The 24,686-nt window shown below is 43.0% G+C and overlaps 1 long non-coding RNA gene across 2 annotated transcripts in view; it reads left to right on the forward strand.

Moving 5' to 3' along the window:
* The first annotated feature begins 6,768 nt into the window (after positions 1 to 6,768).
* The window catches only part of LOC139265184 (uncharacterized), a 106,458-nt gene continuing 88,540 nt past the window's right edge, over positions 6,769 to 24,686 (forward strand). For both annotated transcript variants that reach the window (XR_011593492.1, XR_011593493.1), the window contains exons 1-3: positions 6,769 to 6,924; positions 7,517 to 7,602; positions 11,430 to 11,473. This is a non-coding gene — a long non-coding RNA (uncharacterized lncRNA). The remainder of the gene's footprint in view (positions 6,925 to 7,516; positions 7,603 to 11,429; positions 11,474 to 24,686) is intronic.

Raw genomic sequence — 24,686 nt, forward strand, 5'->3', positions numbered from 1 at the left:
CAGTTTTGAAAAGTATTTCTTTTCCCCGAGTTTCCGCTTAAATGCATTTGCATATTGCCGAATGCAAAATCCGCCATGAACCAGTGCAATCGGGCAGGATTTTAAAAAGTAGTAAAAAAATATATATTTAGCTTAAAAAATATTCCTTGATATACTTAAGAGTGGTAACTTGGTAAGATTTCATTAATACAGCTGAAAATCACAAAAATATGCATTTAAATCACAGTTTCAATCCACCAAGACTGTCATGGACCTCATCTCCTCTGGAGATCTTCCCTCGTCGGCCGCCAACATTAACCCGCATAGCCTGCTTCTACCTCCTGCCCAAGATCCACAAGCAGGGCTGCCCTGGTAGACCTAGCGTTTCAGCCTTTTCTTGCCCCACAGAACTGATTTATTCCTATCGCGACTCTATTTTTTCTCTCCTTGTCCACTCTCTTCCCACCTACAGCGGCGGGACTCTTCCCATACCCTTCACCACTTTAACAGTTTCCAGTTTCCTGGCCCCAACCATCTCCTTTTCACAATGGATGTCCAATCTCCCTACACCTCCATTCCCTACCAGGACCACCTGAGGTCCCCATCTACCATCACCACCCTCCTCCGCCCGGCTGAACTTGTTCTCACGTTGAACAACTTCTCCTTTGAATCTACTCACTTCCTCCAAATAAAAGGTATTGCTTTGGGAACCCGCATGGGTCCTATCTATGCCTGCCTGTTCATGGGATATGTTGAACATTCTTTGTTCCAGTCCTACTCAGGTCCGCTCGCTCACCGTTTGCTGCTCTCATGCTGAACTAGAAAATTGAATTCACTTTTCTTGCAATTTCCAACATTCCCTCAGCTTCACATGATCCATCTCGACTTCTCTGTCACCATTCTGGAGATAAGCTATTGACAAACATCCACCACAAGCCCAACGACTCCCACAGTTATCTGGACTGGAAATCCTCCCATCCCATTTCCTGTAAGGACTCTATTCCATTCTCCAAGTTTCTCCGTCTCCGTTGCATCTGCTCTGACAATGCCACCTTCCATCTTAGTGCTTCCGATATATTTTCCTTTATCCTCAACTGAGGATTCCCCTCTACTGTGGTTGAAATGGCCCTCAACCGTGTCCGTTCCATTTCCTGCACTTATGCTCTCACCCCTTCCCCTCTTAGAACCATGATAGGGTTTCCTTTGTCCTCAGCTTTAACCCCACCAGCCTCCAAATTTAATGGATCATCCTGCGCCATTTCCGTCACTTACAGAGTGATCCTACCACCAAACACATAATCCCCTCCCCTCCCCTTTCAGTATCACAAAGGGACCATTCCCTCCAAGACATCCTAGTTCACTCCTCATTCTCCCCATCATTCTCTTCCCTTTCCACGCCACCTTTCCACACAAGCGCTGGAGATGCAACACCTGCCCTTTTACCTTCTCCCTTCCCACTCTCCAGGGCCCCAAACACTCCTTCCAGGTGAAACAGCGGTTTACTTGTATATCTTGCAATTTAACATACTGTATTCGCTGCTCACAATGCAGTCTCCTCTACATTGGAGAGACCAAATGTAGATTGGGTGACCGCTTTGTGGAACACCTCCATTCAGTCGGTAAGAGTGATTCCGAGCTTCTGATCACCTGTCACCACACTCACCTCCAAAAACAAGTGTGAGGAGCTCATGGACATCTGTCATTGGAACATCGGTCATTGAAAGTTGGCATGCAGGTACAGCAAGTGGTGATGAAGGCAAATGGCATGTTGGCCTTCATAGCGAGAAGATTTGAGTATAGGAGCAGGGAGGCCTTACTTCAGTTGTACAGAACCTTGGTGAGGCCACACCTTGAATATTGTGTGCGGTTTTGGTCTCCTAATCTGAGGAAGGACATTCTTGCTATTGAGGGAGTGTAGCAAAGGTTCACCAGACTGATTCAGGGATGACAGGACTGACAAATCAAGAAAGATTGGATTGACTAGGCTTATGTTCACTGGAATTTAGAAGAATGAGAGGGGATCTCATAGAAACATATAAAATTCTGACGGGATTGGACAGGTTAGATGCAGGAAGAATGTTCCCGATGATGGGGAAGTCCAGAACCAGGGGTCACAGTCTAAGGATAAGGGGTAAGCCATTTAGGACCGAGATAAGGAGAAACTTCTTCACTCAGAGAATTGTGAACCTGTGGAATTCTGTACCACAGAAAGTTGTTGAGGCCAGTTCGTTAGATGTATTCAAAAGAGAGTTAGATTGTGGCCTTTATGGCTAAAGGGATCAAGGGGTATGGAGAGAAAGCAGGAATGGGATACTAAAATTGCATGATCAGCCATGATCATATTGAATGGTGGTGCAGGCTCGAAGGGCTGAATGGCCTACTCCTGCACCTATTTTCTATGTTTCTAAGTTTCTATGTTTCTATTCCCACTAAACTGCTGACCACCCAACTTCCTTTTTTGGCTACCATGTTAGCCAACATTGTTAACGGTTCTCTGTCCTCAGGTACTGTTCCCCTCTCCGTCAAATCTGCTGCCATCACCCCTCTCCTCAAAAAAACAACTCTTGACCCCACTTTGCTTGCTAGCTATCACCCCAGCTCCAATCTCCCTTTCCTGTCCAAAGTACTTGAACGTGTTGTTGCCTCCCAAATCCATGACCATCTTTCCATGAAATAAATGTTTGAATACCTTCAATCTGGCTTTCGCCCCTGCCACAGTATTGAAACAGCACTCATCAAAGTCACAAATGACATCCTTTTTAAGTGTGACAAAGGTAAACTATCCCTCCTCATCCTTCGCGACCTGTCTGGTGCCTTTGACACAGTTGACCACTCCATCCTCCTCCAACGCCTCTCCCCCATCGTCCAGCTAAGTGGGTTTGCACTCATCTGGTTCCATTCTTATCCAATCGTAGCCAGAAAATCTCCTGCAATGGCTTCTCTTCCCACCCCCGCATCATTACCTCTGCTGTCCCCCAAGATCTGTCCTTGGACCCCTCTTATTTCTCATCTATATGCTGCCCTTTGGCGATATCATCCAAAAACACAGAGTCAGTTTCCACATGTCGCTGACAACAGCTAGCTCTACCTCTACACCTCTTCTCTCGACCCCTGCTTGGTGTCTAAATTGTCAGATTGCTTGTCCGATGAGCAGAAATTTTCTCCAATTAAATATTGGGAAGACCGAAGCCGTTATCTTTGGTTCCCGCCACAAACTGCGTTCCCTAACCAGTGACTCCATCCCTCTTCCTAGCATCTATCTCAGGGTGAAAAAGACTGTTTGCAACCTAGGTGTCATATTTGACCTTGAAATTAGTTTCCAGCCACATATCCGTGGCATAACTAAAACCACCTTTTTCCACCTCCATAGCATTGCCCATCTCTGCCCCTGCCTCAGATCTTCTGCTGCTGAAACCCTCATTCATGCCTTTGTTACCTCTAGACTTGACTACCCCAACTCACTGCTGGCCGGCCTCACACGTTCTACACTACATAAACGAGTGGTCATCCAAAACTCAACAGCACATGCACCAGGTCAAGATCACCCATCACCCCTGTGCTTTCTGACCTAAATTGGCTCCCAGTTAAAACAACGCCTCGATTTCAAAATTCTCGGCCTTGTTTACAAATCTCTCCATGGCCCCTCCCTATCTCTGCAATATTATTCAGCCCCACAAGATGTCTGCACTCCTCAAATTCTGGCCTCTTAAACATCCCTCATTATAACTGCTCAACCATCGGTGGTCATGCCTTCAGCTGTTTGGGCTTTATGCTCTGGAACTCCCTCCCTAAACCTCTCCACCTCTCTACCTCTCTTTCCTCCTTTAAGACGCTACTTAAAATCTACCTCTTTAAACAAGCCTTTGGTTATCTGCCTTAATTTCTTCTTTTGTGCCTCGGTGTCAAATGTGTCTGTTTTGTCTTGTAACACTGTGGTGAAGTGCCTTGGGATGTTTTACTACATTGAGCATGAGATGGAGCATTGCAGCGAGGAAGATCGAGAAGAACGTTGGCGCGATGATGCAACCTTGCTTGACCCCGGTCCGGACGTGGATTGGGTCTGTGGTGGATCTGTTGGTCACGGCTTGCATGTCGTCGCGGAGTAGGCGGAGGATGAGGACAAACTTTTGGGGGCAGCCGAAACGGAGGAGGACGCTTTACAGACCTCGCAGTTAACAGTGTCAAAGGCCTTTGTGAGGTCAAGGAAGGCCATGTAAACAAGCTCCCCGTTGTAGTGGATCTAAACTATAGAACTAGTGGAAACCTGTTCAACCTTTGTCTCCTCAAGGCTAGGTCTAAGACTGTCCCATCCTCTGTCATTGAACTACAGTACGCAGATGACGCTTGGGTCTGCACACATTTAGAGACTGAACTCCAAGCCATAGTCAACATCTTCACCGAGGCGTACAAAGACATTGGACTTACACTAAACATCCGTAAAAGAAAGGTCCTCCACCAACCTGAACCCACCACAGAGTACTGCCCCCCAGTCATCAAAATCCACGGTGCGGCCTTGGACAACACGGACCACTTTCCATACCTCCAGAGCCTTCTACCATTAAGGGCAGACATCAATGACGAGGTCCAACACTGCCTCCAGTGCGCCAGCACAGCCTTCGGTCGCCTGAGGAAGAGAGTGTTCGAAGACCAGGCCCTCAATTCTGGCACCAAGCTTATGGTCTACAGGGCTGTAGTGATACCCGCCCTCCTATATGGCTCAGATACAGTAGACTCCTCAAATCGCTGGAGAAATACCACCAACGATGTCTCCGCAACATCCTGTAAAACCCCTGGGAGGATAGATGCACCAACATCTGTGTTCTCGATCAGGCCAACATCCGCAGCATCGAAGCACTGACCACACTCTACCAGCTCCGTTGGGCGGGCCACATTATCCGCATGCCCGACACAAGACTCCCAAAGCAAGCGCTCTACTCATAGAAACATAGAAACTAGGTGCAGGAGTAGGCCATTCGGCCCTTCTAGCCTGCACCGCCATTCAATGAGTTCATGGTCACTCTTCCCCAAGGGGCCTCGCACAACAGGATTGCTAATTAGTCCTTTCTCATTACACATCACCCAGTCTAGGATGGCCAGCCCTCTAGTTGGGTCCTCGACATATTGGTCGAGAAAACCATCCCTAATACACTCCAGGAAATCCTCCTCCACCGCATTGCTACCAGTTTGGTTAGCCCAATCAATATGTAGATTAAAGTCGCCCATGATAACTGCTCTACCTTTATTGCACGCATCCCTAATTTCTTGTTTGATGCTGTCCCCAACCTCACTACTACTGTTTGGTGGTCTGTATACAACTCCCACTATTATTATAATAATTCTCCACTCCACTCCCACTCTGATCTCACTGTTCTTGGCCTCTTACACTGTTCCAACAATTTCAGAACATAACCTCTGTCAATATTTTTTCAAATGGCAGCTGTTGATGCTTCTGCCATTCCCATTTGCACTTCTTCGAGACTCATCTTTGGTTTCATTACTTGTCCCATCACCATTTCCTTTTGCTTTGCATTTTCATCCCTTTTGTCATTCAATCACTCCTGCCTTCCATCCGATCACAGATCTTCCCTTTTATTCTTTCCTCCCCTCCCCCCTTTCCTTGCCTCTGCACCGCTTAAAACCTGTTACATCTTTAACTTTTTCCAGTTCTGACAAAAGGTCATCAACCCGAAACATTAAATGTTTCTCTTTCCACTGATGCTGCCTGGCCTGTTGAGTGTTTCCAGCATTTTCTGTTCCTGTGTTAATCCTGTACCTGTGAGTAACCCGATCTTAAATGACTGAAAATTATTTAATATACAAAAGTGTTTTCTAGTTAGATTGGGGTATCGTAGTCAGTTCCTTTGTAAATATTTAACAAATGCATTCAAACACTGGCAAACGTACCTATTATGTCCTTGCGGGCAAATATTTTAGAGCCTCCTCGAAGGCTTGCAAAATGAGCGCAATTAGCGGAAGCTCACAGTGATTAATTCACCCTGGGGGTGGGGCCTGCTTTGTGGGCGGGGCCTGCTTCTAGTTTTGAAAACTAGCGCAAACTCGAGTTGCGCTGAACGTAATTTTCAGTTAAAATTCCGCGTACATTTGCGCTGGTCACACCGATATCGTGAGAATTGCGGCAAAAGAACAGGGCAATCAAATGGAAACTCCAGGACCTAATATTTAAGGTTACACAAAATAAAAACAATGTTAGCAACTAGAAAGAAGCAGGACTGTTACACAGAATCTGGTTTCAAGAATGTTATTTTACAAAAAGGGGGACAAGGTAAAGCGCATTCTGCTTTCAATTAATAAAAAGATGCTTACAAAACAAATTTTCAAAATAAATGCATTCAGCTAGGCAGAAATAATTGTCATTTATATTTAACATTCTTCTTGGTTTTGGAGGACAGCTTCGAGCAGTTATCTTTGATTAAGTTGATGTAATCCCAGTGTTTGGTTGCAGTACAAGGCAAATAAAGTACTAGGTTGCATCAACAGAGGGACAAAGTACAAATCAATAGAGTTTACATTCTGTTGCCTTAAGCAGCTCACAGTCGATTCACAGAAAGGTAAAGGTAAATTGGCTCACATTATAGGGAGTTCCTGGGGTGCAACTCATAACCCATATTATGAAATATTTTGTTCAGTCCTCTGCTATGCTGAGTGTGAAATAAATCCCAACAGTATTTTGAACAAAAAATAATAATGGTGATTTTAAACCCTGCCCACTGACATTTCACTCTCTTCCCACAATCCTCAACTTCAACCTGCTCATCTGATTAGGCCATTGGCAGATCCTTCTTTAAATATGCAGATCGGACTCTGAGGACATCATTGGACCCCGATTACTATTTAACCAGTGCCCTGAGCGAGGAAACCGTTGGAGCTTTTCCGTCAAGTGATGCTAGCAGAAAGAAGAATTGGGGCCAGAAGAGTCCCAAAGAGGTACGTTTATTCTACTTTTCTTGTGGGGTCAGGAAGAGCAGGAGTGCTCCACCGGGCCCCACCTGGAAATGTTAGGTCAGCACTGCCCCGGGCTTCCCCTTTTGATTGCGAGGCCCTCCCTTCCCTTATACTTAACTGAGTGGCGGGAACTGTTCCCGTTGTCCCCACTGGCAGCTTCCTGTCACCAGACATTCCAATCCCTCTGACCGCTTCCCGCCGTTTTCGGGCAAGCAGGCAGATGAGGCCCAGGGGTTTCTCAGGTCAGAGTGTTTGCCATTTGCTTCGATCCCTACCCACCCACTTTCTGCCCCAAGCTAATGGCAGGGCGAAGTTTTCCCCCATCCTGACTAGCAATCCCATCCTCTATGTTCAGAGTAGCCATTTGATGAATAATTAAACAGTTTTATTACTAAATAGAATAACACAATGCTATTTAAATATATCCGTTTCACTTTTCTCTCCCACCTGCTCCTACCATCCATACACAAGTAAACAGTGCAGACCAGTTCATTCATCTCAACTTGAAAATAAAATAAAAATGTCTATCCTCATGTTTTTACTGCGTATAATTTTATATCATTTTTCTTTTCAGACCTCTACAACTCATTATTTGTTGGATGCAGCACGAAGATTCCATTTTATTTGATGGTTGGTTATACTAGAATAAACTAACTACAGGTGGGTATTACTTAACGGGTAGGATATGTGGACCCATTGTATGGCCAATTCAATGTATAAATACATCACATCTCACGACCTTAGTATGGACTCAATTTTCCCCAGTGATTTGCACCATTTTTTTGGTGCAGGTGGCTTTTTTTGGTCTAAGTTAAAAAACCACAGTTTCCCCGATCAATTTGTGCCAGCGTAACTCAGTTAGTTATGACTTTTTTAGGTACTTTTTTTCAGTCAAAGGGAATCCTGTCAACCGTGCTAATTCTGGCCATTTAGGCAAGTTTGGCCAGTCTGAGTTACTCCAGTTCTTCTTTGGCCAACGTATGTAGCCTCTGTAGAAAAATCTTCTGGAGAGTTAAGGAAATCGGCGCAGGTAAGGAAATCGGTGCAGGCAAATGCAGCAGATGCCCGGATAGCAGCAGCAGGAGAGGTAAGAGAGAGGGGGAGAGAGGCGGGAGGAGGCCTGTCGAATATAGTTAGGTGCGGGGACCGGGAGGGAGAAAGCTGTTCGGGCTGGGATAGGGGCGGGGGAGCTGACCGGGAGGCCATTCGACCAGGGCTAGGGGCGGGGGAGCGGACTGGGAGGGCGTTCGAACAGGGCTAGGGGCGGGGGATCGGACCTGGAGGCCACTCGGCCAGGGCTAGGAGCAGGGATCGACACCGGTTTCTGGAGAGGAGGGGGGGGGAGGCGAGGCTTTAATAATTTAATGGAGGTAAATTGCTGTAATGTATGTTATTGTGTTTGTGAAGTTGCTGCAATGTATTTTAAGGTGTTTTTAAGTTGCTGCAATGTATTTTATTGTGTTTGTGCAGGTTTGCGAGCTGAGCTGTGTTACTTTCCAGCCTCAGCCCGCATTGTGTCCCTCATTACCATGGCAACCCGATCCTTTTGGCGCAGATCAAGGCTCCACTCCCAAAACTAAAGGACAGCTTAGGCTGCGTCAAAATGAAGAAATCAAGTGGGGAAATTTAGAACTTTTTTTTTTGGCGTACTTGGGCTCCCAAAAAATGGGCGTAACTTTTCAAGTACACCAAAAAAAAGCTTTGGGGAAAATTGAGCCCAATGGTTCTTTCTGTCATGTGCTGTTGCAATCAGATTATTATTATTGTTACATTACCTCAGCAAGCTGAATCTATTTGTTTTCATAGTAATAGCAGGCTCAACAACTTTGCTGCTGGAATTATTTGCTCAGCTATATTTGTAGCCCCTAGTGTATCGATTTAATGTACACTGACTGAGGGAATCATAGGTGATTCCTCGAACGAGGATGACTTGCTTCCACTTGAGTTCACAGATGTTTCAATGAAGGACCCGATATTCCAGTCCTGAACTCCAATTGAGGGGGTAGAAGATGTCTGTGCATGGATTTTTTTAACGTGTGGTGACCATTGCACATCAGCCACCACACCCGCTTGACAGAGCTAGGCCTTTATCCAGTGGCCAGGGTTAACCAGGACGACTGGAGACCTGCTCTGCTGCATGGACCTAGTGCGCACACATATCGCAGTGTGGGCTGGCCCGTGCTGCCCCTGGGCTCTCGGCTCTTCTGGGCCCTGTACCCTCATTCGCCGCACCTCTGCCACAATCTCCTGCCACACCTCCGCACCAGACATTTGCCGAACCCCCGTCAGAATCACGCACCAAATCTCAGCCACAATCCCTCATCATTCCTCCGCCCCGATCACTCGTCGCAAGTCCGCCATGACCTTCCCACTCCTCTGCTGTAGCAGGACCCCGCCGATGCTTCTGCCCAAGCTCCAAACGGCAACCTGGATCCTGATGATGTCACCCAGTCGCCTACCTCGAAACCATCCCACATTTGTGTCAGCTCGCACTGGAAGCTGTGTATGCTCCAGCTCTTTTTATAGCCCCGAACTGCAGAGATGTTCTCTCACAGGTCAGGGTGGCCCATTGAGGGAATAGAATACTAATGAATATCATGCTTCAATGTGGGTTGTGTATCATAAATGCCTCAATATAAATAAAAAGATATGGGTTAGCTCTAGATATGTGCCATTCTATTTTTGTTTAAAATGAACAAAATATACATGTACATTAGTTACAGTGATTAATATTTGATGCAGTAAAATGTTTATTTTTATTATTAGGCATTAAACCGCTGGATTTCAAGGCTTTAGAATATAGGGGCTAAAAATCCACTGAGAATTCCATCAGTGACCCTGCCTGATAGTCTGGGGCTGTGAACTTCCCAGCATTTTCCCAATCTTGGTGGTTGCTAGGGGTGCATCTTGAGTGCCATGCCAGACAGGGAAGGTTGCCTACTCTGAAGGCCCAGAAAAAATCATCCCTAAAAAAAAAAATATTCTTTTAAAGAAAAATAATTGTTGTAACCAAAATGCCTTCTGTGGTCCAGCGCTGGATCCCCACACAAGGCCCACGTGTGCTCCTGCAGCTGCTGGTATATTCTCTTACACTGGGCATACTGGCCATTGTTGTCCGAGCAGGCCAGGGATGAGGAAACTTTCAGCTTTGGAGCCCCCAACCCCTGATCATGACTTCTCTGATGAGGGTTACTTGTTTTTGGGCAGTACTTGATGAATAGAACCGTAACACAAGAATGCCATCGCTTCATCATGCATGTCTAACTTTAATTAACACTGTGCTTCAAATCTGCATGCTGATAGTTTGCACTGCAGTCTTTCCTCACGCTGTCTGATGGGACAGCAACATCAGTTGAATTTATCATGTGTTTAAATATTTATTCAACATTTTATATATTTCTATTATTTTCACCATTTGCTCCTCTGATATTTTTCCTGTAATGTTTTTATTTATAAACATCAGTATTCTGGGCATATGAGCATTAAGGTATAAAGTAATTATAAAGTGTGGGCTTTGGCAGTATGTCTGATGGTTTGACAGTTTGACTTTACGGTTTACATTTTCATTCTAAGCAGTTAATATTAGTTGTACAGTCTCCCTTAATGGTTCCAGATCAATCTGCTGGTGGTTGAGGATAGAATCCACAGCTGGAGCCCAGGGGAAGGCTTTATGTAAAAAGAAAGTGGCTAATTTATTGTCAGCCTTGTCAGGTTAACCAGTTACATGGTGTAGTAATCACTCTGGAAGCAGTACAGATTTAGAGCCAAAATGTGAATACCAGGGGATTATTTTGTGCATTCATGTTGGCATTTAATATTATTGTACAACTCAATTTTTTTCCCCTTACTCTGATCCTTATTGAATATTTCACAAACAAAAGCATGTGTATTGCTTCAGGATACTGTCCAATTACGGCCAGTTGCTGCTTTTCAATAAGAGGCCGGTTCGAACCATTGAATGACCACTGGTCATTGTGTTGTAACAAAATAGGTTTGAAACATTTGCTAGAACTTGACAAGAGTAATAGTTTCATAGAGCAGTAAAGGTCACAATTAATAAGGTGCTTGTGCTGCTGTCTCTCAATGAATGTCAGAAAAGCAGATCAGATGCAGTCGAACAGCTTCAATCTCCCTTGGGTACTGACTAATGTCTGCTCATTTTAAGGACACAACTAAGATTTATGGGGTTCTCCATCACGAATCTAATCTGTACTATTGCTGTCATCAATGGCGTGAAAAGGATATGAAATGTAAGCATAGAGTATTAGATGGGTTAAGGGTATGCAGAAAGCAGGATATCTTTGTTTGATTAGCGGGAGTTGTTCATTCTTGTACATGCACTCAGGAGATGGAAGTTGAGCATCAACCTGCATTGTGCACTGGGGGTGAGGTGTGGGGAGTGGGCTATTTCAGGTCTTTCTTATTTTGGGGTGAGAATGCCTTAATAATAAAAACAAATATGTCTTCACTTTGACTTTCATCTTCAGGGATACTGAATTAAAGTGCATCGAGGAAGTTGAAAGCTAGAAAGGTAGGAAGAAGTGAAACAACGCACATTAATAAAATTGGGGTCTTTGAGTAACAATTATAAGCCCATATTTTGCTGAGACGGGGCATCCTGTGGTGTGTCCTGTTCATTAGATTTGTTCGTGCACCTTTTGGTTTCAACGTTTTTTTTCCTCACAAAGTTTTTGGAAGTGCGAGCTGATAACAGTGCAACAAGGGTAACAGGGCCTCTGGGACCTTGGTCAACAATGGGACCAACATTTATCTCCTTAACCAATGATATTTAAGGATTGAGAATGAAACAGAGGAAGGACTAACAAGGAGGGTGAATTAAAGTTAGGGCATTAAAATCTGATGTTCACAGATGTCTGGGACTCTATGGTGAACAGTTAGTTATAAGTTTGTCTAAATGTGGAAGTCCTGTGACGGGACAAAAACAGATGAAATCTGGAAGCGATCGCTAGTGTGTGCTCCATTGTGCAACAGACACAAAAGCAATATTAAAATTGTATTAAAATTGGATTCAATGCCAAATCAGGTATAGATAGAAAAATATAGAGGGAAAGAAAGATTGTATTAATAGACAGAGAGAAAACTACACAGAAAGGAAAGGTAAGAAAAAAATACACAAATTTAAAATCTGAATTTTTGAAATCTCTATGAACAATTAGAACCTGAAAGAATGAGTCGCCACACTTTTAATTGTTCACATTCTGGGCCAGAGAGGTTGATTGGCAATCATTAACAATTATTATATCATTAAAAGGGTACTTATGCTGTTAATTACTAGTTTTCACCTTCTGTGGTGAGTTTAATGTGCCAGTGCAGCAACTTTATGAAAATCCTGCGGAGGATAAGTGTGAGATATAATTTTCGCGAAGCTAACGATGGAGTGGCGTAAATTGTGGCGATTCGCAATTCATGCGGTATCTCTTCCTCGCCACATGTTGCTGGCCGATTCGCACATTAATAATGGCGTGCATCATTCAGACACTGTTATTTTTTTCAGCAAATTTGACCTTTTGTAAAGAAAAACAGTATTAAAAATCAAGAGTTTATTTTGTAGATGCTGTAAATGTTTCCATCATTTAAAAATGTCAATGGCAATATTGTCTCACTCATTTTCAGAAGCATATTTGATCGAAGGGCATTAATATATTCAACGATTCACATTTCAATTTTTTGGCAAAGGGAAAATATGCCGACTAAGCCTTTTGTTATTTATAAGAGGGGAGTCATTTTCTCTCTTTGATGCTAAAGCCTCATCTGCAGTCTTTCATTCCCCATATTCTTTTCCCATTGCCTAAATCTTATAAAAAGTGTCCTTTATAAAGTTGGGAGATTATTATAGTGACAATCTGTGTGGGTGGGGGGAGCGAGTTTAACTCCCCAAAATATGGGGAGTAGTTTATTCATGAGGAGATATTATCATTCTTGTGACAGAGGCATTAATTTATGTATAAATTACATCAGTGGTTTTCACTCAACATGTGGTGGATGAACTGCAGCACCAATTTAGATTATAGTATTGATGTAAATGTAATAATGTTTGATTATTCTTGTTTACTTCTTTACAGTGATAATTAAAATACTCTATGATATTTGGAGCAGGGTGTGTGTGTATGTGTGTTTGTATGTGTCAGTAAATGGCTTATTTATTTAGTTAAAAATAGTGTGTATTTGGCAATAAAATAACACCTGCACTAGATACCACTGACCCACTTATTCATAAGAACATAAGCAATAGGAGCAGGAATAGGCCATTTGGCCCCTCGAGCCTGCTCTGCCATTCAATAAGATCATGGCTGATCTGATCATGGACTCAGATCCATTTCCCTGCCCATTCCCCAGAACCCTTTACTCCTTTATTGCTCAAAAATCTGTCTATCTCCACCTTAAACATATACAACGACCAGCCTCCACAGCTCTCTGGGGGAGAGAATTCCATAGATTTACAACCCTCTGAGAGAAGAAATTTCTCTTCATCTCAGTTTTAAATGGGCGGCCCCTTATTCTAAGACTATGGATTAGACTTTCCACTTTTGTGCAGTTCGGCCAAAAATGGGCATTATTTCCAGCGTGGGTGGTAAAAATAGGATTTAAGATCGCCGGAGTATCACTCATTTTCAAAACCCTAACTTTCCATTTTTGAAAATGACCGTTACTGCGAGCAATCTGAAATGGGCGTTAGCGTTAATATTTTTTGCCCTTCTGCCGTAAAGTATCGCTGACCAAAGCAACGGCATGGCAACGCTCGTTTCCCACATTTCAGGAGGTCAGGGGTCATCATTACATGCGTATAAGAGGAGACAGAGAGAGAGGAAGCAGAGAGGGACTGAACGCATGTGTGGGTGTGGTGTGTGCTTCTTTGGCTATTATGGGAGGCACGAGAGAGATTCACCAGCAGCAAAAAGCCTACTAAGCACAAAGAAGGTAGTTGGCACTGAGTTTTTGTGGAAAAAATAATATTTAACATAGAAGGGATGGATGAGGCAACCCAGCACACTGTGGAGACTGAGGACGCTGGTGAAAGCAATGAGCTGGGAGAGGAACAATTGGGAGGACGCAAAAGAGCAAGGGGTTTCTCGGACGAGACAAATGCCTCCCTCATGCAGGAGGTCGAGTCACGCTGGGGTCAATTGACCCAGGGAGGGCATGGGAAGCCCACCTCAAAGTCCTACCAGAAGATATGGGCTGAGAAAGCCGAGGTGGTCTCGTCGGCGACCAACAAGGTGCGTGTGGGCAACCAATGCCGCAAGCGATGGAACGACCTTGTCGGATCCGCCAGAGTAGGTATTACATTTATTTATATGTACTTATATATTTATATAAATTGGAATTGTAAGTGTAATGAGTGATTAAAATCAGATGTGATGTCTTGCACTTATACCAGGAAGATTGTACTCAAAGTCCGCAGTCACGGTGTACATCTTTAGGTAAAGAATGATCATTTTCATTATAATCATGATTACATCTGTCGGTTATGTGTTGTATCAGTACCTAGCAATGATATCATGCAATGATCTTATGCCATGTTGTGCTGTTGTTACCTTTTACAGAAGAAGCTTTTGAGGAATAGGGCTGAGCAGAGGCGAACGGGTGGGGGGGGCCACCAGTTATCATCAACCTCACTGACATCAAGGAGCAGGTGCTGGCACTAGTTGGGACCCACCCCCTGGTCGGCTACGCAAGCAGCAGCAGAGCCTGATGTAATGCCACGTGAGTAAAATATTCACCATTGCGCGATGTAAAGTCAATAGATGCCACACCCACTCATATCCAACCAATATTATATGATAGATGAATCATTAAATTCTTCTCTAAATAATGATGTCCTCATGAGAATCATTGCAATGCAGAATTTGGTGATGGTCATCAAATGTGATGCCTGTGATGATGTTGCTTTTGTTGTGCATATGCTGTGTGTAGTGTGGGACTCACCTTGTGACCCTAACACCCCCTTCTCCTCTAATAACCTAATTTATGTTTTGCAGCTCAGCCAGCAGCTTGGCCCCATGCAAGAACACTGAGCCCAGAAGCTGGGGTTGCGGGGACGGACTCGCCGGACTCTCCTCCATCTGGTGCTGAGGAGCACCGATTTTTGTCCGCGCATCTGCTGGGTCCCTTCTCAATGGATCACAGTGCCGACTTCGAGGAATCTGCATCCCCAACCTCCAGAATCCATTCGACACCGATGATATCTAGTGCCCCTGTGGCCATTCACACATCCACCGTGGAGGTATCGGGCCCAAGCACCTTGCCACAGGGCACCCCAGGTATCTCCAGGATGGCACCGACCAAGCAGAGGTTGGTTCGACATGGCAGGTCTGCTCGACGAGCGGCAGATCTGAGCGGGGACATGGTACATTTGTCCAAGGGGAGTATTGACATAGGTCAGCAGATTCAACAGACACCTCGGGACCATCCTCTCCCAGAACTGTCCAAGCAGCGGTTCTGCCGTCATCCCCCCCAATGAAGCAGCACCTGAGGAGCTCCTCGGCCAGGTGGCTTGGAGTCAGGAGGGGAAGGGGTAGAGATGGGGAGGAGAAGCGTGGGGAGGAAGGAAAGTGAGGTACATGGCTGCAGGTGTTGTCTTGGGCATATTTTTATGTTGTTGCTGCTATTTTTGTGCGAGGGTCGGGGGACGGGGCGAGGGGGTTACCTTGCAGGTTTGCATTTGTGTTCTGTGTTGCTGGAAATGGTGACCAATCGAATGATATAAATGTGATAAATTTGTTGTGGGGTGGGGCAGGATAGGGTGGAATGTTTTTACAATTATAATTATGATTTCACACAAATGGTTGGATTAAATATTTTTTATTTAACATAACCTTGTTGCGCATTGTCTCAGATAGCTGCACCTACACACTGGTGATTCCTTAACATGAAAGGGTATAATTACACTTAACTTGAATCAACTTAAACTTTAACTGTCACTAAGGTGATGCACACCATTGATGTATGATCTGCACACCCAGCAGTGATGCGGCTTTGCAAATAACAGCAACGATCTTTCAAGCAAAGCACTCATTTATGAGCTGCTGACGTAAGAGACTTGCAGCTATGTAGCCACCACAGGCCCTTCCCTCTGGTCTAGAGGGGGGTGGGGGCAAGGTTTCATCGTCAGCCTCATTATCTGGCCAGAAGTCAGCATCCAGCTCCTTGTCCTCCTCTTCCTCTCTCTCCTGAGGTGCACTGGCAGTCCCTTCTGGCAATTCTTGTCCCCTCCTGATAGCCAAGTTGTGCAGCATGCAGCACACCACCACAAATTGAGCAACCTGCTCAGGGTGGTATTTTAACTCGCCTTCTGAGTGGTCCAGGCATCTAGAGTGCTGCTTAAGCACTCCAATGGTATTCTCGACAATATTGCGTGTGGCTCTGTGGCTCTTGTTGTATCGCTTCTCAGCTTCGGTGTGGGTGTCACGCAGGGGTTCATCAGCCAGGTGGCGAGGCCATATCCTTTGTCATCAAGCATCCAGCATTGACCTTGTGGCTGACTGGTAAACATGTCAGATACAGTGCTCTCACACAGGATGTGAGCATCATGGATGCTGCCCGGAAATTTGGCATTTACTGCCACAATGATTTGCTGGTGGTCGACAACGAGTTGCACATTCAGGGAGTGGAATCCCTTGCAGTTCCTAAAAACATCTGCATCCTGAAAAGGTGCCCGCATTGCGATGTGCATACAATCTATGGCTCCCTGCACCTTGGGGAAGTTAGCAATTCGGTAGAATCCTAAAGTCCTCTCAGTGTGAGCCTCCCTGGTCATGGGGAAACTGATAAAGTCCATCCTGCGTGCGTAAAGGGCTTCAGAGCAAAGGGCTAATGGGGAAATGTGTGGCATGCTGAGATGTAGTGCAAATGTCGCCAGCTGAGGCCTGAAAGGAACCTGACTGAGGTGAACAATCAGCCATAATCTTATTGAATGGTGGTGCAGGCTCGAAGGGCCGAGTGGCCTACTCCTGCACCTATTTTCTATGTTTCTATGTTTCTATGTTTCTATGTTTCTGAAGCATAGAATGAAAGTGCCACGGTGACCTTGACCTCAACGGACAGTGTGGTCCTGATGATGCTGGCAGGCTGCAGATCTTCCCTGATGAGCTGGCATATCTCACTGATAACCTCCTTGTGGAAGCACAGTCTCCGAATGCAGGTGTTATCGGACAAGTTGAGGTAAGACCGCTTCCCCCTGTATATGCAGGCGGTGTAAGGTCTGGTCCTCCTCATCAGTTTGGCACATCTTAGATTGGGCACATAATGCTGTCGAATATATCTTCTGCCATCTGTAGTCAGAAGCATGTGCGTACTCATCAAGACAGGCTGCGAAATGACAGGCCCCATTCCAATAACTATCAGTGTTACACCAATTATTCACAAACAATAAATGTCCCCACTAAGACACCTAAAGTAAATTCCAATCATCCACAGTATGATAAGATGTTTGTCCAGATGATCACATCACCTTAAAAGATCTCCAGAGAACATCCAAATTTCCCCGAAGTTGAAGCAGAGCAGCCTTTTAAATGAAGCGACGTGCGACTTAGAAAATGGCATCCATACCGCTGTGATTAGTTCAGGTCAGAGCAACTTTTTCACAGCAATTTTTTCGGCGAGTGATATTGTCGGCGAGATGTGTGCGCGGTGCCGAAAGTATCGCTCGGCTATTAGTTTCCACAAATATGATCTTTACGACAAAAAATAATGGCTGGGCACTATTATTAAATATTGCCGTTAATTGCATGCCGAAGTAACGCTGGCCGATATTATGGGCGTTGGTTTCGCCCATTCTGATCTTTCCGTCCCAAGAAAAGGTGGGCGGGTGGCATTATTTTTTATTGGCGTTACGTACATGCCGAAAGTAACGCTCGGCAATAAATGACTGAGAAATGGGCATTACTTTCCATTTTGTGGCTAAAGGGGTGATATATGGGCGTTATACCTCATTTCAGCGTTAAAATGGACATTAAGTGGGCAGTATGCATGCAAAAATAATGGAAAATCTACCCCTACGTCCCCTAGTTTTAGTTTCCCCTATGAGTGGAAATATACACTCTACATCCACCTTGTCAAGCCCCCTCATTATCTTATAAGTTTCAATAAGATCACCTCTCATTTTTCTGAACTCCAATATGTATAGGCCCAACCTACTCAACCTATCCTCATAAGTCAACCCCCTCATCTCCGGAATCAACATAGTGAACCTTCTCTAAACAGCCCCCATTGCAAGTATATCCTTCCTTAAATACGGAGACCAAAACTGTACACAATACTCCAGGTGTGGCCTCACCAATACCCTGTACAGTTGTAGCAGGACTTCTCTGCTTTTATACTCCATCCCCCTTGCAATAAAGACCAAAATTCCATTTGCCTTTCTGATTACTTGCTGTACCTGCATACTAACTTTTTGTGTTTCATGCACAAGGACCTTCAGGTCTCCTCCATGCTGAATTGGGATGATTGACTCATCACTATTACTATCTCATTCTGTTGCTCTACGACATGGTGCCTGGTTTACAGCAGCAAGGTGAGAACACAAGACTGATCCAACTCAGCCCACCCAGAAGGCTCACTATGGCAGGGTAACAAGATGAATAATCGGCTTCAAGTTATTTTTTAAATGATAAAAATAATCAAATATTTAATTACCGTAATTGCAATTCCACTAGCAGCAATCAAATTAAGGGGTATTACTTCTTTAATAGGATTGATAAAAATGATTATCCCGAACAGTAACATACATTGGAAGAAAAACACAATTTGTTGTATGATTCCAAAGGTAGTAAAACTCAGAAAATACAAATCTGAACATGTTATACAACAATACCAACTTGCATTTATATAGTGCCTTTAACGTAGGGAAACATTCCAATGTCCTTCAAAGGAGCATAATCAGACAAATATTTACAGCATAGCTGGAGATATTATGACGGTGACTAAACGTATGGTCAAAGATGTAGGTTTTAAGGAGAGTCTTAAAGGAGGAGAGAGCTGGAGAGGTGGAGAGGTTAAGGAAGGGAATTCCAGAACATCGGAATTCGAGGCATTTAGACAGCTGAAGGCACGGCCACCAATGGTGGGGGGAAGGGAGTGAGATCTGTGAAAGAAGCCAGAGTTGGAGGTTTGCGGAGGGTTGTCGGACTGGAGGAAATAGGAAGGCCATGGAAGGATTTAATATGAGAATTAAAATTGAGGCATTGGCAGACTGGGAGCCAAAGTAAGTCAACGAGTATTGGGGTTGATGGGCGAGCAGGATGAGGTGTAGGTTATGACATGGGCAGCACAGTTTTGGATGAGCTCAAGTTTGTGGAGGGTGGAAGATGGGAGGCCAGCCAGGAGAACATTGGAATAGTCAAGTCTGGATGTAACAAAAGCATGGTTGAAGGTTTAATAATGCTTTAAGAGCTATAAATTTCTTGGTTCACTACTTATAGTGAAAAGGTAGAATTGTCCGACATCCAGCTCTAGATGAGCATACATCTCCTCCAATTAAATATTGGGAAGACTAAAGTCATTCTCTTTGATCCCGCTGCAGATTCCAATTCCTAGCCACCAACTCCATCCCCCTCCCTGGTCACCGTCTGATGCTGAATCACACTGTAGCAACCTCAGCGTTTATGACCCTGAGCTGAACTTCTCACTCCATATCCTCTCCTCCAAGAGCACCTACTTTGATCACCTTAATATCGCCCAATTCTGCCACTGCCTCAGCTATCAGCTGTTGAAACCCTCATCCAAGCCTTTGTTACCTCTAGACTTGACGATTGCAATGCTCTCTTGGCCAGATTCCCACTTTTCACCCTCTATAAACTTGAGCGCATCAAAAACTCAGCTGGCTCGATCATAACTCACACCAAATCCCATTCACCCAGTTCACCTACGTTGGGGCTGGCAATGCCTCGAATTTAAACTGCTCATTCTTGTTTTGAAATACCTGCATGGCCACACCCATCTTTATCTCTCCTCCTCCAGGCCCACAGCCCTCTGAGATCGCTGCGCTCCTCCAATTATGGCCTCTTGCATACCCTGATTTCCAGCGACCCACCATTGGCAGCTGTGCCTTTGGCTACCTCGGCCCTAAGCTCTGGAATTCATTCCCTAAACTTCTCTGCCTCTCTCTTTCTCCCTCTCCTCCTTTAGGATGCTCCTTAAAACTTACCAACCTGTGTTAATATCTCTATGTAGTTCAGCGTCAATTTTGTTTGAATTTGCTCATCTGAAGTGCCTTGGGATATTTTACTACATTAAAGGTGCTACATAAATGCACGTTGTTGTTATTGTTAATGCTACCTAACTCTTTACTAAAATTTGTGAATGGTGGAAGATAATGCTATAAGTAACTAAAAACTTGTAAAATATAGAACAATGAACCAGCAGAGGAAAGCAAACTTTCACTGAAATAAAGAGAAAATGTAATTCCTCATGTGGCAAGTCAACATGAAAATAAAGCTTTAAAATCGCCAACTCATTTTTGAAATCTGTGGAGGCCTGTGCTACTCTATTTACTTGAAATGGCTTTAGCAGCTATAATAGCAGGTTCATTCCAGGCCCAAGCAACAGATCACAGATCTGCTGGTTCATGTGAATATATTTTACTGTCACATATAATAATCATTTTATATTCTATGAGGCAGTGTTCCAGTGCCAGATATTCATTTTGGTTTTCCAAATGGCATGTCAGGACTATTGAAATAAACTCCACACTGCATCATGAAAAGGCATTGACCTTCTCAAAAGGATTGCTGCCGTTTTTCGTGCTTGATTTGGAAGTGATGATCATAGCAATGAATATGCTGCAGTGTCAGGTTGTCACATTAATTTACAGCCTTGGACTCATTGGCAAACAACAGCACTTTAACATGAGAGGAAATCTCCAGAGTTCTAATTTAGTTACCTCAAAATTTTGCAGTTTTTTTCCTGGTTATCCATCATGGTTCCAAGCTAAATTAGTCCAACTTCTTTGAGATCTGTCCCGTTGTAAACTTGCCTTTCCAGAATTGTTCATGAAAATCTGCCTTTTTTGTCACTGATGTTGAACTTTAATTAGTTCGGCTTTTTTTCTTCTTAACACAGCTAGAGTTAATTGCCACAATATTCCTAATCATAAGTGAGCAGACAAGTTATAATTGGAAATCCCAAGGGTCATCTTTCAGCTCACCCGCCCCCCTCTCGGGTACATAACCTTACATAAATTTTAAAATGGGAAAACCTAGATCCAGTCTAAAATCGAACCTGTCTATGTAATGAAAAGGGCCAAGAACTACATGCAGTAAAATAGCTGATACAATTTATTCCTCTGATAAGAGCACAAGAAATAAGAGCAGGAGTAGGCCATTCAACATGATCACGGCTAATCCTCTACCTCAACTCCACTATCCTTGTAAGGACATAACAAAATGTGAAACGGAAAAGGCCATTCAGCCAATCAAGCCATTCCCTCCAATGGGCTATGTACAATTTACTTTAATTTATTTAAAGCAATGGTGATAATTTACAGCAGTTAAAATACACATACTATTATTGCCAGGATAATTGCTTGATGGCCTGTACAACAAGAAGCATGTGGTATCAAATTTAAACACAAGTCCTCCACCTCCAATAGAATAAACAGAAACTTGTATTGGTACACAATGAAGAGGATTAAAGTATATATTGAAAATAGTATACAGCCAGATATGTATCCCTAAATCAGGCAAAATGATGCTACAACCGCCTGCAGTCTGCTTTGTGAGCATCATCAAGTATGACAGTCAGTTGAACTTTCAAACCATTGAGGGCTAAAATCTATTATAATGCTAGGAAAATCCCTTAGGTTCTATCAGCCCTATTTTCCACTGTTGCTGATAATAACAATAAGTTAAAAATAAAAGGTGATAATGCATGCAGTGGAACAGATCCATAAGACATCACTTGCAGGACAGTCAAAAATGGTAAGAGAAACAAACCTAAAATTATGTAAAAATGGCCACCATAAATGACAAAGAACAATCAACACTGCATTGTGAGAACCTTATTTCCCAATAAGATTACTGCTCTGTAATCATTCTTTATTATCCATTATCCTAAATGTAACCCTCACAGCTAATAGGAAGGTTGTTTCCCTCTATGGTGGCAATTGGAGCACTTAACCTTTTACTCTGATGAAAGACCAAACATTTCCCATCCTGACTGCTATAATATCACCTGAAAGCAGCAGTGATGTAATAAAGGCTCTTAGTTACATAATATAGTTTACTCTAGAAATAGTGCAGATATAATGGTTTTTACCATATGATAACTATGGTGAATTGGACATAAGAAACTAATTAAATATTGGTTTTGGTAAATTCATCCTAAATTTAAGTGGAATTGTCTCCTTGATCAAAGTTTTATCTATCATACACTACTATTAATCTACCGTTGTATTTTAGTAAATATATTGCAATAAATCACTTTAAAGGAACATTGATCTGGAATTCTCTGTTAAAAGCAAGGCTAATGGTGCTCACCGTTATTAATGGGTAGATGCTACAATAACTTCAGGAAAGGAGTAAAGGTGTGGTTAAATGTGAATACCCTAAAGTGGCTGTCCGAATTGCGCTGCTCCACTGTTAGATTCGCAAAAGTGGCATCTTGTCCTTACCCTCCATTTTTTTAAGAACTTGCTATATTTATCCATTAATTGTCCATTAACCTTGCTACAGAAAGTTAAATCTTGTCGTTACAAGTTTTTAACAATGTGATAAGTGTTCATTACTGTCAATCAACCTCTCTGGCACCAAAAATTAACTATTACAAGTGTGGAATCTCATTCCTTCAGGTTTTGAAATTTTAGGGGCGATTTTAAAAATGCCAATTTTTCTTTCTTATTTTTTCTTTCTGTCTCTATTTCCTCTCTCTCTTAATCTAATCTTTCTTTCCCTCTCCTTCTTTCTCTTTCTGTACCTGATTCGACATTGAATTCATCCCCTTCAATTCACCCTCTTTCTCAGTCCTTCCGATGTTTATTTCCCAATCCTTAAATCTCATTGGTTAAGGAGATACCCTGCTGCTTGCCCTAGCTACTCAGGTCCCAGATGTCCTGTTGCCCTCGCTTAGTCATTATCAGCTCACACTTCCAGCAACTTTTTGGGCAAAAATACGTTTAAGCTGAAGGATGCTGGGGCATGTCTAACCATAGCAAACTCTGGTCCATTGTGTTCATGAACAGGGTGTTTGTCAGACTTTCCCTCCATTGGCAAATGTACAAAATGATTCTCATTGAGATCCTTTGTTTGATCAGTTGTAAGTAATGGTAGCATCGAAAAATGACACAAAACTATTCTCCCTGGACAAGACAAGGATTGCCAAACATTTTAATACATTTACTAATTAATACAATAATATATTAAGGAGCATCAAGTAAACAGTAGTTTAACATTTGTAGCTTTCTGCAGATCTTAAAAAATAAGAAAGGTTTTGTAGTCGGTAATGCTCGAGGGACAGATTGTCTTTTTTTTAATTGCCTCAGTTTGTAAAGTGAAGACAGTAATTTTCCTCTGCTTTTTTTCTGTTGCACAGCAAAATGCATTATATAGTGGTAACATTGCACTGCATTTCTGCAATTTGTCAATCATTTTGAAGTTAAGTACTTTACATTAACAGATGTACAGGATGATGAGTATGTCAGAATATGAAAAACCTTATGTTTAAGTTATATTTCAAAGATACAATCAATTTGCTGTCAATTGAGAAACACTAGTAACACAAATTTGAATTAAATCTCTTGGCAGGGTCTTGGTGCTTCATGACAAGATATGAGATATATAACAAACCACTAAGAGACAGTTGTTGAGGAGTCATATAAGTTACAAGGCGTGGATTTGCATAAGCAAATTTTTTAAAAATAAATTATCTTGCAATTTTATGCTGGAAGTTTAAAGGTGTCATTAAGGACAAGAACATGCAATTCTGGCAGTGTTCCAGTTTCAGCATTTTTTCATTTATCAGAAGACGTTTAGAACGGTGTATTGCCTATTGTGCCACAACTATGCCTATCCATCATACTGTGATAATATAGCACCTTGTCAAACTCTCTGTCAACGATTCTCATTTAAGCATTGCTGTTGCAGATTTTGGGAGATGAGCTATAGTTATTATTCAGATGCTATGCAGGTGCACACATCACCAGATGGCCTATCTGTCCTTTTTCAAAGTTGATTATGAAGAAATCATGCAATTTTTCAAGTGTTTAGTGATAATGGAAGTTTTTATCGTTGAGTAAAATATTTGACCCACCAATGACCTTTACGTTTTTTTGAATCACCACTTGTCAAAAATGCTAGGACAGTAAAAGTTTAACAAAAGGGTTTAGTCTCCGAGTCTGACTGCTTAACTGTTTGCAGATTGTTTGTTTAACTTTGATTTAAAAAAGGTACATGTGGCAAAGTTACTATTCACTACTACAAAAATTGAATAAATTATTTCCTTTACATATATCACTGAAAGAAGGGAAAGAACGATATGATATTGTTCTGCCAATATACCGACATATGTCCCTCTACCGAGTGTCTCCTTCAGCATAAATGTTTTAAGAACATAAGAAATAGGAGCAGGAGTAGGCTACCTGACCCCTCGAGCCTGCTCCGCCATTCAATAAGAACATGGCTGATCTGATCATGGACTCAGCTCCACTTCCCTGCCTGCTCCCCATAACCCTTTATTCCATTATCACTCAAAAATCTGTCTATCTCCACCTTAAATATATTCAATGACCCAGC

The sequence above is a fragment of the Pristiophorus japonicus genome, chromosome 6 (genome assembly GCF_044704955.1).
Source record: "Pristiophorus japonicus isolate sPriJap1 chromosome 6, sPriJap1.hap1, whole genome shotgun sequence".
NCBI classification, from domain to species: domain Eukaryota; kingdom Metazoa; phylum Chordata; class Chondrichthyes; family Pristiophoridae; genus Pristiophorus; species Pristiophorus japonicus.